This window comes from Monodelphis domestica, chromosome 1 (assembly GCF_027887165.1).
Source record: "Monodelphis domestica isolate mMonDom1 chromosome 1, mMonDom1.pri, whole genome shotgun sequence".
In the NCBI taxonomy this organism is placed as follows: Eukaryota; Metazoa; Chordata; class Mammalia; order Didelphimorphia; family Didelphidae; genus Monodelphis; species Monodelphis domestica.
The window spans coordinates 111,017,565-111,034,725 of record NC_077227.1 but is presented as its reverse complement, the minus strand read 5'-3'; the positions used below and the strand labels follow the sequence as shown (position 1 = coordinate 111,034,725).

Sequence of the window (17,161 nt, the reverse complement as noted above, 5' to 3'; positions counted from 1 at the left end):
TTTGTCATTTCTAGTTAAAACGTTTCAAGTCAGTTTTGGGGTTCGGTATTTCTACAGGAACACATCTCTTAATTTGTAAGGGAAGAATGTTTTAAATTGTATTTGCTTTGCATAAATTCATTGCCTGCTAAACTGGCCATAATGCATTTGTTCTGTAACAACTAATTGTTTATTAGCAAGTATTGATTCATTGCCAGTTGCTATAAGTCAAGCACTGGGGACACACAAATATGAAACAGTTTCTGCCCTCTAGGAACTTAGATTCTATCAAAAGAAAAATACATACATATAAGAACATACAAAATACATACAAGATAATGAGTGGGGAAGCATTAGCAGTTGGGAGTGACAGTGAAGATTTATCATGCTCTAGGAGGTGGCATCTGAGGAGAACTTTGGAGGAAATTAGGGATTCTAAAAGGCAGAGATGAGAAGGGGATGAGGGTATTCTAAGCATTGGAGTTAGCTTGGGCAAATTAATGGTGCCTGGAGATGGAATGTCATTTGAAACGAATGGCAAGAAGACCTGTTTGAATTGTTTTAAAAATGTTTAAGTAATGTGTTATAATCTTGGAAGAGAAGGTTGGAGCCAGATTGTTGAAGGATTTTCAGCAGCAAAATGAAAGCTAGATTTGATCTTCAAGGGAGCAAATGGAACTTTCTGAGCAGGGAAGTGAAATGATCCGACCTGTTCTCTAGGAAGGGAGTCCTCAACTGAATGCTTAGGATATATGTCATTTTCAATAATATATATATATATATACATATATATATATATATATATATATAGGGAAATTAAAACGGACCAGATGTCCCCTTCTTCAGTTCTTTTTCCTCTGTGCCTTCTCTCTCCACACTTCTTAGTTACACCTATTGTAGTTCAAGTATTATCTCATAAACAGGCACCAGCCCTCAGCCTCTTCCGACCCCACTCATCCTCAGATCTGAAGAGTACAGGGGATACTGAGGTACTCACCATTGTTACCAAGTTTACATTTTTTCCTCCACTTCCTACCCTCCTAGCAGTTAACTCCCTTTCTCTTGAGTGGTTAGCCTCCCTCCTCCCATCCCTCTACTATGTGATCATCTCTTGCTTCTGAAGCTGCTGCTGGGGGCCAGGATGGTTTGTTTGTCTCCCTTAATTGTTCTGTCAATGACCTTTCTGTGAGAGGCTGGATTTTAGAAAATGGAGACCTTTCTGATTTATTAATTTTTTGTTTGCCAACCAAACCCTGATAATAATTGCCAAGACTTCCCAGAAGATATTAGTTTACAGATTCTAATGACACTCATGATTTATGTATGTATTCCCTTCTACATCTGTCTGCCCCTATTCCTTAGTGGAATTCTGACTGAATCAAAGCAAATTCACACAAATAAAGCCGCAGATTAGAATGGTATTTTGGGAGTGGATGGGGAGGGGTAATGAGACTCCTAATTAAAAGCTTTTCATTCTATTCTTTAGTCTCTTCATATGTTGTTGGATCCTGAAGAGTGGTATGATACCGGTATACAGCAAATAAGGAAATACTGCCTTCAGGACTGTAAGAGTTTGCTGCTGGGTTTTAGCCTGAAGGAATGCTCACTTATAAATATGGCCTGAAGAATTCATTTCAACAAATGTTTATTGAATAGCTCCTATGTACTCAGCCTGAGGTAAAAGATACAGTAGCTGTCCTCATTTAGCTTATAGATTATCAGGGGACATCAAGCTTCTGTTTTCTGCTCTCCATCATTGTAGCAGAGAAGAAGATACAGTCTGTGTCCTTTAGAAGCTTACAGTCTAGCTGGAAAAGATAAGATTGGAACTCATGAGAAAAGTTTAGAAAGTTTTAAAAGTCTATAATTAAATGTTCAGAGGAAGGAGTCAAACTATGAGTTCAGATAAGAGTAAAATCAGTGGCAGACTTATACTATATGTTAACCACTTTTTTTGTAGATCTCATCTCAGTTCAGCCTATGAGTTCCTTTAGGGTGACATGGTGTCTTATATTTATCCAATCCAAAAAGCATTCATTAGGTGCCCACTAAATGTTATAAAGTACTACTTCAGGCACCAGGAGTACAAAGGAAAAAAGCACCCCCCCAATAGTTCTTGACCTAAAGAAGCATACCTTGAAGTGAGGTGGGGTATGATACCACTTATAAATAGAAAAGTTATACATGATAATTTGGGAAATGAGAATACTAAAAACTAGGAGAATCCAAAAAGACTTCCTCTAGGGGTTATCACCCAAGATGAGACTAGATATTTTAAGGAGAAGAAGGTGGTGAAACTAAATATTTTAAGAGGAATAGTTTGGGAGGGAATGCAATTTAGGAATAGGAGATGACAAAAAAAGACTTAGATCTAGGAAATGGAATACTGAAGTCTAGGAACAGCAAGGAAGCCAATGAAAAGAAAGTGAATCATGAGTCAATTTGTGAAGAGTTTTCAGTGCCATGCTAGAGAATATGTATTTATCTTAGAGACAGCTGGGAGCCACTAAAAGTTCCCCAACAGAGGAATGATGGTCAAATGTACTTTAAGAAGGCTATTTTGGCAATTACCCAATGAGTGACCAGAAAAGGTGAGAAACTGGAAATTTGGAGGCTATTGCAATAGTCAAGGTTAGTGACTGTGTCAGTGGAAAGAAGAAGACATGTAGAAGATAAGTCATGAGAGAAGAATTAGCAAGTGATTGGAGATCAGTAGAGGTAAGCAAGAGTAAAAAGGCTGAATATGACTTTAGGGTTAATTTAGTAGAGATTCAAGAAATCTTTGCTGATAGAGACCTCTAATTCCCCCTTTTTTCATCTGTCACAGTTGAAGAGACTTTGATTTCCAACAGACTTAGTGCTTGTGCTTTCATGAAGAAGTAACACAGGTCCTGTTTAGAATCTTGCAAATAGACAAATCAGGAATGGTAAATTATTGGATGACAGTGATTTCCCAATCCTTTACAGAAGTTGTACAACAAACTTAAGATGTTTGGAAGAGGGCATAGGAGACCTGGATATGTTTCTTGTTTGTAATTTTTTTTTAAATCACTTGATTCAGTAAAACAAAATATAACCTTAAAGGCTCTGCCTAGGCTTATGTCTTATCTGTGACATGTTTTGTAAGCTTGCCTTAAAACTAGATAAGACTATGAGAGATATGAAAGTGGAGAGAACTTGGCTGGACAACTGACAGGGCAAGGTGCTTTCAATCTTTAGGTCTCAATTTCCTTATCTATAAAATGAAAGGGTGGGATGAAATAACCTCTAAGGTTCCTTCTAGCTTTAAATCTCTGATAATGATCCTTTTGATATCAAATGACGATCTAAAGCAGGGAAATATTTGGCTCACCTAAGGTATTTACTGGTGTCATGGAAGACATCCAAACAAGAGAAGATGACATTGTACTAATTGGATCAAGCCCCAGAATGATACAAAGCCATCTCAGGGATATCCACAGCAATGCAAAAGTGATTAGTCTAACCGTCCACAGTGGAAAAATAAAGCTGGATGAAAAATTCATATTGCCAAAATGATGACATTCAGCAGAATGGACAGCCTGCTAGGTTACTCCATCAATATGTACATCTTAGAGAGAGGCTGCAGATGGACAGTCAAAACTCAGTCCAGGACTGGAGAAAGGATTTAGGCTGAATTACATTTAGAAAACTGTACTGAACTTTCAATGATTCCAAACTTCCCATTTCCATAATATCATGAGTCTCCTGGTTATGTTAAATGACTTTAAATCACTTGATACTGTGATCCTAGAACAATGTTAAATGACAAATAATCCAAAGCATAATGGAAACATGGGTAGTGGGCATAGGTGAGCCATAGTATGTCCACAGTGGTAACTTGCGTGCCATAAGTGTTGTAAAAGACATTAACAAGAACTGGCAAGACTCATCACTTAGTGATAATTAGAACAACAGCTGGACTCGTATCGTATGTTGCCCCTAGGAGAACAAGAGGAAAGCAAAGCTTGACCCTCTCCTCCATAACATCTGTCTACTTCTTTCCACTCGTATGTGCCCTGACCTAGTACATGCTCTCATCACCTCTTTTCTGGGCTGCTACAATAACTTTCTTTTTTAAATAACCCATACGTTTTATCTTAGAATCAATAATATGTATTGGTTCCAAGGCAGAAGAGCAGTGAGGGCTCGGTAGTAGGGATTAAGTGACTTGCCCAGGGTCATACCGCTAGAAATCTGAGACTAGATTTGACCTCCCATCTTCAGGTCAGGGTCTCAAACCACTGAGCCACTTAGCTGCTCCCCCCTACAGTAGCCTTCTAACTGGCGTTTCTGTCTCAAGCCTCTTTTATCCATCCTCTACACTTCTGCCAGAGTGATATTCCCAGCGCACATTTCTGACCCCGGGGTGTCATCTCCCCGCTCAAAAAGTTCTAGCAGTTCCTATTTCCTGCAGGCTCAAATACAAAATCTTTTTGGTTTTTTAAGCCCTTTGCAACCTAACTTTATAGACTTATTATATCTCATTCCTTTTCACTCATTTTATGGTTTAGCAAAAAATGGCCTCCTTACTGTTCCTCACACATGACAGATATGCCATTTTAATCTCTGTGTCTTGCACAAGCTGCTCTCCATACCTTTTCACTTGCATATTTTAAAATTCCTAATTTGTTCCTTTCAAAGCTCAGCTCAAGTGACCTGCAGTAGACAGATCCCTTGCTCCACATAAATTGGTTTGCAATTAATTATATGCTATATACCTATCAATCAGACAACAGGAACTTATTAAGTACTTACTACATGCTAAGACTTGAGGATACAAGAAAGGCAAAAGATAGTTTCTGCTCTTGAGGAACTTACATTGTAGCGGGAGAAGCAAATGTCACTCATTAGGTACATACAGGACAAGTGAATAATAAATAGAATGTAAGCCTGATGGGGGCAGGATCAGGTACTTGGGCATGTGTGAGGGGGATTGGGAAAGGAAGCTTCCTGCCTTTCTTGCAGAAGACAGCATTTGAGCTGAGATGTGAGTGAAGCCAGGGATTCTAAAATGTTAAATTCCTTGAGGGTACAGACTATTTCTTTTTTTTTGACCTTTTATCTTCTTACTTACTATAACTCCTGGAACCTACATATCAGGCACTTAATAAATGCTTGTGAAATATTATTAATCCAGCATATTAGGAGAATCTTCTATAGAAAAGTCATGGAAAGAGGCAGATGAGAGTTGTATAAGACAGCAGTTCTCAAAGTTTAGTCCCAGGAATCCTAAGACACAGAGAGTCCATGAGGTCAGAAAAACTTAATAACAATGCTATTTTTATTTGAAAACAGTAAATATTGATAAAACCACATAAACAAAAGCTCTTGGAGGGACATATCCTGAGGAATTTTCCTTAACCCTTACCTTCCATCTTAAAATCAAAACCATATCAATTCCAAAGCAGAAGAGTGGTAAGGGCTAGGCAATGGGGGTTAAGTGACTTGGCAAGGGTCACACAACTATAGAAATGGCTGAGGTCACTTTTGAACCCAGGACCTTCTATCTCCAGGCCTGGCTTTCAATCCACTGAGCCCCCTAACTGCCCCCAGTACCCAGAAATTTTTAAAAGCATAAACGGTGCAGATACTATAAAATTTGACAACTGCTGATGAAGAAAAACAAGATGTTTGTTGAGGTAGAAGAAATATTTAAATATTGATGAAATCATAGAGCCTAGCCACGTAGTTGAGTTAGGGGACTTCAATCTCCTGGAGGTTATCCTATATAGTATAGATGACCTACCTAGGTTGAAGGACTTCCTCCTTAATTAATTTCTTAATTAATTTCCCATTTTTGCAAACTAATTTGTTGTGAATGTAACATCAATATTAATAAAAGCAACATCAAAAGTCCAGCTTCTCTCAAAGAACTATTAATTTGACACTTCAATCGTCAATTATGTATTTAATTTAACTGCTCAGTGAAAGGGACTCAAGTGTATCAAAAGGACATTTCAAAAATACTGGATGGCAATCTTGTACAAAATCCCCAGAAAATAAGGCAAGAGGACTGACTTTCAGTCAAATGAGATAATAATTGTAGAGTGCCTAGAACAGTGTCTGGCACATAGAACACATTACATAAATTTTAGCTATTATTGTCATTATTAACTGATATTTCAAAGTTAGGCTATTGCCTAATCTAAGCTTTGAAAAAAGATGAGATTCTTTAAGGCAGATATGAGAAGTATATCCCAGGCATGAGGAATTGCTAGGCATGATGGCACAGGTGTAATTATGACCTACCAAGTTTTGGGAATTATTAGTAGTCCAGTTTGGCTGGAATGTCTAGTGTATGAACAGTTGTTATGGGGAAAAGGCTGTGAAGGCAATTTGGAGGCAGAGAGCCTTTAGTGCTAGACTGATGAATTAATATTTTATCCTAGGAAGGAGGCACTGAATGGTTTTATTTTTTTGTTTTTTTTTTTTTTAGCAGAGAAGTAATATGGTCAGACCTGTGTCTCTGGAGGATTAATTTTGAGGCTGTATTGGAAGAGATTGGGGAGCAGCTGGGTGGCTCATGGACTGAATCAGGCCTACAGATGGAAGGTCCTGGGGTCAAATCTGGCCTCAGATACTTTCTAGCTGTGTGACCCTGTGTAAGTCACTTAATCCCCATTGCCTATCCTTTACTTCTCTCTTCTGCCTTGCAACTAATACACAGTATTGATTCTAAGATAGAAGGTGAGGGTAATAGATATAAAAAGAAGAAACTGGAAGCAGGAAGACCAATGCATACATACATACATACATACATATGGTTCAGGGGAGATATAATAAGTTTATTAACTAGGGTGGTGGCCATGTGAGTAAAGGAAAAGATATAGAGATATTGTGGAAGCAGAATAAATAATATTTGACAACTGATTAGAGGTGAGGGAAAAGGGGATTAGTCAGGATATGACTTGCATTATTATTTTGCTTTTCTAGTATCAGTTTTCTCTTCTCTATTTGATTTTGTTTCATGAACTTTTATTCATATTGCTTACCTTTTACATAAAATATTACATTTTAGCTTCTTCTTTTACAATTATTTTTTCTCTTGAACCATTTGGTAACATTCTGCTGTGGTTTCATGTTCTCTTGAGAATCCGTAGGATCCCTCTGCATTTATCAAGCATTGGTTCAATATCTTTTATATTGTAATATTTATTCAAAGATATTTGTTCTTATTTGAATGTCTTGATGGCCATCTTCTTTAATAATATCTTTCCTGTTGATTTATATACTTTGTGCTGAATATTTTAACTGAATTTTCTTCCTCTTAAGATCTTTGGTAATTTTAGTCTTTTTCATATTGTTCCCTTGTCATTCACTTTCCAAATCCTTCCCCTTTGAAGCTGGGTCCCTTGAGAGCTTTCCTTAAAAATTGTCCCTGCCTCCTCTCACTTCAGGGAATTTGCTTTTCACCAGTCTCAGTCATCTGTCCAAGGTTACTTCTGGGGAGATAGAACTAGCTCCAGTTGGAAGTGAGTACCATTACTTCTTATCTGGTATAGCCCTACACACATGCTGGTATCCTACCTTAGTTCCCTCTATTGTTAGGTTTTTTTGTCCAAGCTATGTGCCAGTATATGCTTCTGTTTTCCTATACCTCTAACTTTTCCCCATATAAAGATGGACAGTTAGGTTGAGGTGTGCTGCTTGTTGGTAGAGCAAGGTTATGGGCAGGATATGATAGCGAGACTATAGCAGCAGAGGAAATTACCAAGTGGATCTGAGAATAAGCCTTTTTTGTGGGGGGAGCTCTGCTGCCTTTCCAGAGCATGGGGTTAAATGAGGGAATATGTAGTGAAAGCATATCCTTCTCTGCTGTTAATTCTTTAGGTTGTTAACTCATTAAATTTCTTGGTATTTTTTTCTGCAGAAATACATGAACTTTATTTCCTGAGCATAATCTTCATGTTGGGAAGTTTTGAGATTTCATGAGGTTTGGAGAAAATGCCTAGTCCTTCATACTGTTGTTCAAATCAGTTTCTTCCCTTTTAATTTTACTAGATAATTTAAAAAATCTCTTAATCCTATGAATACAGAAGACAAAGAGTCTATACATAATATGTCAGTTTGCAAGACAAAAAATATCATTTTAATGGATGTGTTGACACTTGGTTTAAGAAGCAAGTCATTAAATTGTGAAATATAATATCCATTCAGGAAGTCTTCAATTTGTAGATGCATATTAGTTCATGGATGTTAGCTATGCCATGTATCCACATATAGACTAACTGAAATAAAATAAAATCAATAGAATAAGAATGCCATTCTATTTATAGAGATCATGGCTAAAAAATAAAATGGGAGTGTGTGGGTAGAGGCTTAAATTCTATGCATAAAGCAATTTCTGTTACTGAAAAACTGAGCACTGATAACTTTGAGAAAGTGGATCTAGATTACAAACCCAGAGCTCCTGTGTTTATTGTTGAGAGAAGGATTCTCTTTATGACCTCATTTTTTCCTTACCATTAGGTAAGGCACCAAGGTGCATAAATCCTGGGTTTTGTCCAGTGGTTGATAGAATTTAACGCTTTAGCATGGATTGTGTCTGTTTATATTGGTGTTTTATGTTGTTTGTTCTTCCTTCCAAGTGCAGTGCCATTTTATAACGATCATAAATAACCCCAACATTTGGAGAAATGGTGTGAAAACCCTCCCTTTCTTTTCCACACTCTGAGCTTGCTCTCATTATCTCTGCAGTAGATTCATTAGCCCTCTAATGAAGTTAATAAGAGAACAGCATCAGACGGTCCCTTCTAAAATTAATATTTACAAATGACTGCATTTCTCCATAATCTAAGGGAGACCTCAAATTTACATCCTTGCCAGACGTCCCACATGTGTACAACTATGATAGGTAGTCCTTTGGAATATGGTGTGAAGCTAAACAAACAAACAAAAAAAAAGAAATGAGAAAAAAGTCAACGTGCCCCAGAGCCCATATATTTCCAAGTTTATAGAAGAAGGGATTTTTACAGACTCCATTCCTTCTTGTATATAACGACTATAAAAATTAGGTAGTCAAGCTTTCATAGTTACTTTCTCATCATTTGGTGGCCAATTACTTTATTGGACATCAACTGTAAATGTTGTTAGGAAGCTCTCTACTGTGGATTCTCAAGGTTCACTGCCCTAGAAATTATTGTGGGAGCCATAAACTGGTATCTGAGTCATTCCTTCAGGATTCTGAGAGGATGCTTTCTAGGAAGCAATGCTGATCTTACAGAGGCAGTGGATACTTTCCAGTTGCCTTTGGTTATAACCTCTAGCCTGTGCCCACAACTCAAGTGAAACCGCGGATAAAGGGGTCTACTACAATAGAACCCCTTTATCCACAGTTTCACTTTTTGAGATTTCAATTCTCCTTGTCAACCACGAACCCAAAGGTCCATCTTGGAGTTAAGTCGAAGTGCTGGATGTCCACTCACAGCAGCCCTCTGCCCCTCTCCCTGCCTTTTTTCTTCCACTTTCAGTATTTTGAGAGAGAGAGAGAGAGAGAGAGAGAGAGAGAGAGAGAGAGAGAGAGAGAGAGAGAGAGAGAGAGTGTGTGTGTGTGAGTGTGAGTGTAAGGATGCGTGTGTAGAGCTGAGAGATAGGAGCCATGAGAGAGGCTGTTTCATATGGGGGAGGTCAGTAAGTGTTCACTTATATCAGTGGTTTCAGCCATTCAGTAGATCTTGCAACCTAGCAGTGTATTTAATTATTACCCTTAATGATATATCAATTTATGTAGCATTCTAAAGTTTGCAAAGCACTTTACATACATTATCTCATTTGACCTGCACAATAGCTCAGCAAAAGAGGCACAACTATTGATTACCCTATTTACAGATGAGGAACCTGGGGATGATGTTAATCAGACTTGCCCAGAAGTGAATATCAGGTAAATATTAGAGGTTGGATTTTAACCCAGGGCTTCCTGACCCCAGGTTTAGCACTCTTTTTTACTAGTGCTAGAGTTGAAGAAGTCCTGATTTTGTAGTTTCCCCTTTCTATTATTTACAATGATCCCTTATATTTATAAAAGGATTATTATACTTTATAAGGTTTCTTCACATTCATTTTCTTCTTTTACTCTTCACAACTCTGGGAGGTCGGTATAAGATGATGTGATCATAGATTGAGAGTTAGCTGGGACCATAGAGATTCAGCTCCCCTCATTCTGTAGGTGAGGTAAGAGGGTCATACAACTAGTAAGTGTTTGAAGCAAGTTTTGAAGCCAGGTCTTGCTGGTTCCAAGTCTCATCCTTAGTCTACAAAGGCATCTTCTAGAACCAGATTAAAATGTAATTGCAAAATACTTAACAAAACAAATAAAAAGTATAGTAGAATGTAAATAATATTGCTATGTGATTTAATAAGTCGATATACTTATTGTTTAAGCAGGGCTTAGTGACTCCTGAATTTGAAACTACAATACTATGCCACATAGGGTGTATGGGATGTTTAAGGAGACTTCCACTTCTGGCTTGAGTGCTCACTGAGCCCTTTTGAAGGATGTGCAACTTTTGTTGTATCAACCTTTCACTCAGCTCTCCCCTGTGACTCCAAGAAGCTATAATGTAGACAGCAGCCACACTATGGTAAAACCATCTCAGCAACGAGATAAACCAGGCTGAAGGTAACCAGTGGCCCTTAACCCTGTCAGAGAGTTGGACAGATGTCTGCTCCAAGCATGTGAAGACTTTTCTTGGTGGAATGGGGGATGAGAACAATTTGTTCCAACATCCCTTAGAGCTTGGTCAAACATTGAGAACACTAAGGTCATCCAGTACATCCAGGACGATCACTAATCCTGCTTTTTGTCTTGCCCCTGGACTTCAATGAATCTAGAAGAGAAAGTAAGGCCAGTGACTATGGGAAACTCTTCCTTGCTAAACCAAATTCACATAAAAGTCAAGACATCACCCCATGATGGCATTGATTCTCATTGAAAAGGAAGGATGAACAATAACTATGTCACCCTATCTCTCAATGACCCCATCCTTTAGAGGTCTTTGTTTTATAGAGGAATTTTCCTTCACTAACACATGCCACAATCAATAAAAGACTTAGCAGATGGTATTTAAGAGATTCCGTGACAAAAACATTCATCAATCTATAGTCAAGTTAGGAATGAACTATATTAAATTAGCTAGGTTGGTTCTTGGATACCAGAAATTAGTTTTTTTAACTTTAACTTTTCTGTACTTTAGAACAAATTCTATCGTCTTAACTTTCTTTGTATTTCTCCTACACTCAGCATTGAGCTTATGCACTTAAATTTTAAATTATTTTTTTTTTATATTTAAGGCCAGACATGGAATGACCACTGCCAATGCAGATCAGCATCATTTTGCAACTTTTACTCTTAGAGAGTTTCTTGAGGAGCATCAAGAGGTAAAATTTCTTACACAGGCTCAAACTCAAGTCCTCCTGACTCCTAGATCAAATTTATTCAAAGAAGTGTTGAGCACATGGCATATAACACGCCCAAGCATGGCCAAACCTGATTAAATGCAATTGAGAAATATTTAACAAAATAAATATAAATATAAATATAGGAGAACACAGATAGAATTATAGACTTACATTTAAAAAACTATATCATATGCTGCATTTAGGGATACTTCTGGTAGGCTTTTTTTAAACCTTTACCCTCAATCTTAGAATCAATACTGTGTATTGGATCTTAGGCAGAAGAGTGGTAAAGGCTAGGTAAGGGGGGGGGTGAGTTAAGTGATTTGCCCAGGGTCACACACTTAGGAAGTGTCTGAGACCAGATTTGAACCTAGGACCTCCAGTCTCTATGCCTGGCTCTCAATCCACTGAGCCACTTCTATAGATTTTAGTGGTCCATTTGAGATTGACACCACTGCTCTACATCCTATTGCCACTTATAATAGTAAGTGCTTAATAAAAAGTTCTTAAATGAATGGATGAATGAATCTCAGTTTTCCATAAAGGGATACATAAATAGGTCTGCAGAGATTGTTATTTCAGACTGTTTTGGGATTTAGGTAGAAGCAGATCCAGGACTCACAGCCTGGGTTCTTTTTACTGTTTAAACAGTTTTCTTGATTGTCCTGAATATCAATAGCAATGAGTATCATCTATTTCCTTTGAATGAATGAATTAAAAAAAAAACACTTATTAAAGCACTTGGCATGTACAAAACACTGTTTTAAGTTCTAGGCATACAAAATAGAAAAGAGGATAGTTTCACTCTCCAGGAACTGATCCTCTAATGAAGGACACAACACATAGAGGTGGTTTCTGCTGCCAATCAGATGGAAAGATGAGATGGTTCTTAGGGACCAACAGCAAAGCAGATGATTGTAGCTTCTGCAGTGTCATATCCATTGGTAAAAACTATCCATTTCTGATGCTGAACTACTTTTTAGTGTCAGGAGCTTTGGTCGTCCAAAAAAAAATTATTGAGAGAGTCTTTAGTAGCTCTGGCTGGTGATGAGATGAGGTTTGAAGCCTTTTAAAGGGGTATTTGATAGGTTGTATCCCCACAGGGTTGATTCCCTTTATGGTTTCTGCAGAGGTTGGGCTGGAACCAGGGTCACTGTTCTGGGCTTGTTGCTATTTCTGCAGGGATGGGATCCCATCAGTCTGCAGGGATGGGATCCCATCAGAGCATCCTTTCACAACTGATATAAATAAACAATCCAAAGATTCGTTCTGAGGGAATTCTCCCAAGTCTCTGAGTAGAGACATGTAGGAAACTTGAATGTTGGCAAGTCCACCTCCATATCTTTCCCTATACTGTTTTCAAACCATCTGGCCATGGAACTGTCCCTTCTGGGCTGCCAGTCCTGAGTAAACGGCAGAAGCTATTACTCATGCAGTAATCCATAGCCTCATCCTTATCTTTGTAAATGACATTCATAAAGGTTAATAATTGGAATGAGCCCTGGCACTTCCTAATTAGCAAGATTATACAATCAGCTCACATCCCAGCAGCACCAGGCTTTCTTAATCAGTCAATTGTCATTGATCTTATAGAGTGCTCTGGCTGGAGAGTCAGATTAAGGTGCTAACATGCCTAGGATTAATCTAGAAGGTGTAAGATGGAGCCCAGGACTTAGTATTGGCAGCCTTGGTTTCCTAGGACCTTGGACTAGTGTTCTAGTACCAAGGGATTTTTTTTTTTACTCAGCTGTTTACCTGGCAAACATTAAAGGGATTCTAAGGGGATCTGTTGTAGCCTATTGATAACCCTGATAATATTAATTATTGTTATTATTAATGTTGTCTTTCACTTGTATCAAAACTTTTTTTTGTAGTACTTTCACACATATCCTTCTACAGCTTTGCAAATGGAATGTTGTCCCTATGGAATCTTTGCATATAATAAGGTGAACAGATCACATTTGTTTAGCATTTTAAGATTTACAACTATCTTGTCAGGTAGATAATGAAGACATTATTATTTGTTCTTTTCAGGTGAGGAAGCTGAGATTTAGAGGTTGAATGAGTCACTTAGCTAGTAAGTATTATGAGCGAATTTTAAACCCAGCTCTCCAGACTACAAGTCTATCATCACTTTCCATTGTACCATCTTGCTTTTCCTTCAGTTATGGATGAGTTTATACATATGCACATGTAGCAATATGCATAAAATACTTATCACATATATATGCAAGTCTATAGAAATGTATATGATGGATAGAGCACTGACCTGGAAGATGGGAGAATCTACTTCAAGTATCATCTCTGATACAGTCTCTAAGTGTTTTAGGCAGTTCTCCAAGGCTATCAATTATACAGATATTGCTGATCTTCTTTGATAGAAAGAGTTGCCTTATTTAGGAATTCTCTATTAATGACATTACAGGTTTAATTCACTGCATATATATATATATATAATTTATATTAAGATATAATATAAATTATATATAAAATGTATATTTTAAATAAATTAAAACAATTAAAATAATTTATATATTTTATATATTTATATGTATTATATATTTTATATATCCCCTCACTTTCTAATTATATAATTATATAAATTAAATATTATATATGTATATATATACACACACACACACACACACACACACACACACACACACATAAACACACACCTTCATTCTCTGACAAATTAAACCTAGTATAGCAATCTGGGTAGGACAGTATGAGGCAAAAGATATGAGCTTGCCTGAGGCTGAGTATGGGATACATCTTGATGGTATCATTTTGAAAGTTTGGGATCAGTGTCATAAGACTCAAACAGTTATCACTGATACCCAGAATATGTAGTTTCAGAATCTTCTTAACTCATTTAATGAGCAAAGTTCTGGGTATGTAATAAGCAGTAAATACTGATTGATTTCAACTTGTGTCAAAATTAGGTATGCTGAGGATCTATATATTAACTCTTTTATAAATACTCAGGGCAGCTCGGGGGCACAGTGGAGAGAGTATTAGGCATGGAGTCATGAACACTCATTTTCCTGCATTCAAATTTGGCCTAAGCCACTAATTGTGTGGCTTTGAATAAATTGTTTAACCCCATTTCCCTTAGTTTCCTCATCTGTAAAATGAGCTGGAAAAGGAGAAGGCAATCCACTCCAGTATTTTTGCCAAGGAAACCCCCAATGGTATGACAGAGGGTCAGACATAATTGAAAATGACTGTACAACAAAATAATACTGTCTTTTTTCAGAAACTTACTTATTTTAAGTGTCTGGAAGAAAAAAAAAGCTTCAGAGTAGCCCATATACCTAATAGATGGGTATTTATTCAAAACTCCTATATTTATGATATTCATGTCAACTCACTTAAAAAAATTATATCTCTTGTTATTTTATTTTTCCATATTCATTTTGTAACAGAGTATTCTTTTAAAATCAAAACCCCAAATCATTTACCAATATAAATAGTGATAAATCATTTTTTTCTGGATTTCTACTCCCACACTTCTTTTTCTAGATGTGGATAGTATTCTTTCTCATAAGTCCCTCAGAATTGTCCTGGATCATTGCATTGGTTTTAGTTATAAAGTCTATTACATTTGATTGTCCCAAAATGTTTCAGTTACTGTGTATAATATTCTCTTGGTTCTGCTCATTTCACTCTGTACCAGTTCATGTAGATTTCTAATTTCTAATTCTTGTAGAAATCCATTGATTCAACATTCCTTATAGCACACTAGTATTCCATCACCGTCATATACCATAATTTGTTCAGCCATTCCCCAATTGTAAGGCATCCCCTCATTTTCTAATTTTTTGCCACCACAAATAGCACAGCTATAAATATTTTTTACAAATAGATCCTTTCCTATTTTTATCTCTTTGGGATACAAACCTAGTAGTGGTGTTGTTGGATCAAAGGAAATGCATTCTTTTTTTTTTTTTTTTAAATATATATACTTCTTTAATATTCCACTTAGGAATTGTTTGCATTTTTCAAATGACTTTTCTAAAGTTCTTCTTAAATCCTAAATTTCTTTTCTGTTTATTTTTTTTTTTAATATATTTTATTTGATCATTTCCAAGCATTATTCGTTAAAGACATAGATCATTTTCTTTTCCTCCCCCCACCCCCCATAGCCGACGCATAAGTCCACTGGGCATTAGATGTTTTCTTGATTTGAACCCATTGCTTTGTTGTTAGTATTTGCATTAGAGTGTTCATTTAAAGTCTATCCTCTGTCATGTCCCCTCGACCTCTGTATTCAGGCAGTTGCTTTTTCTCGGTGTTTCCACTCCCATAGTTTATCCTTTGCTTATGAATGGTGTTTTTTTTCTCCTGGATCCCTGAAAGTTGTTCAGGGACATTACACCGCCCCTAATGTAGAAGTCCATTACGTTCGATTATACCACAGTGTATTAGTCTCTGTGTACAATGTTCTCCTGGTTCTGCTCCTCTCGCTCTGCATCACTTCCTGGAGGTTGTTCCAGTCTCCATGGAACTTCTCCACTTTATTATTCCTTTGAGCACAATAGTATTCCATCACCAACATATACCACAGTTTGTTCAGCCATTCCCCAATTGATGGGCATCCCCTCGTTTTCCAGTTTTGGGCCACCACAAAGAGCGCAGCTATGAATATTTTTGTACAAGTCTTTGTGTCCATTATCTCTTTGGGGTACAGACCCAGCAGTGCTATGGCTGGGTCAAAGGGTAGATATTCTTTTGTCGCCCTTTGGGCATAGTTCCAAATTGCCCTCCAGAATGGTTGGATCAGTTCACAGCTCCACCAGCAATGAATTAATGTCCCTACTTTGCCACATCCCCTCCAGCATTCATTACTTTCCTTTGCTGTTATGTTAGCCAATCTGCTAGGTGTGAGGTGATACCTCAGAGTTGTTTTGATTTGCATCTCTCTGATTATAAGAGATGTAGAACACTTCTTCATGTGCTTGTTAATAGTTTTGATTTCTTTATCTGAGAACTGCCTATCCATTTCCCTTGCCCATTTATCAATTGGAGAATGGCTTGATTTTTTGTACAATTGATTTAGCTCATTATAAATATGAGTAATTAAACCTTTGTCAGAGGTTTCTATGAAGATTTTTTCCCAATTTGTTGTTTTCCTTCTGATTTTAGTTATATTGGTTTTGTTTGTACAAAAGCTTTTTAGTTTGATGTAGTCAAAATTATTTATTTTACATTTTGTGATTCTTTCTATATCTTGCTTGGTTTTAAAGCCTTTCCCCTCCCAAAGGTCTGACATGTATACTATTCTGTGTTTACCCAATTTACTTATGGTTTCCTTCTTTATGTTTAAGTCACTCACCCATTTTGAATTTATCTTGGTGTAGGGTGTGAGGTGTTGATCTATTCCTAGTCTCTCCCACACTGTCTTCCAATTTTCCCAGCAGTTTTTATCGAATAGTGGATTTTTGTCCCAAAAGCTGGGATCTTTGGGTTTATCGTATACTGTCTTGCTGAGGTCGTTTTCCCCCAGTCTATTCCACTGATCTTCCTTTCTGTTTCTTAGCCAGTACCAAATTGTTTTGATGACTGCTGCTTTGTAATATAGTTTGAGGTATGGGACTGCAAGGCCCCCATCATATGTGTTTTTTTTCATTATTTCCCTGGATATCCTTGATCTTTTGTTCTTCCAAATGAACTTTGTTATGTTTTTTTCTAAATCAGTGAAGAAGTATTTTGGTAGTTCAATGGGTATGGCACTAAATAGATAAATAAGTTTGGGTAGGAT

The 17,161-nt window shown here is 37.1% G+C and overlaps 1 protein-coding gene and 1 long non-coding RNA gene across 3 annotated transcripts in view; both read left to right on the top strand.

Moving 5' to 3' along the window:
- Positions 1-17,161, top strand: part of SORCS3 (sortilin related VPS10 domain containing receptor 3) — a 724,209-nt gene that overhangs the window by 191,974 nt on the left and 515,074 nt on the right. The gene's annotated exons all lie outside the window — the stretch shown is intronic.
- LOC130455391 (uncharacterized) lies at positions 9,985-13,824 on the top strand. Its single transcript, XR_008913328.1, has 3 exons — positions 9,985-11,376; positions 13,272-13,343; positions 13,432-13,824. It is a non-coding gene; the product is annotated as an uncharacterized LOC130455391 (long non-coding RNA).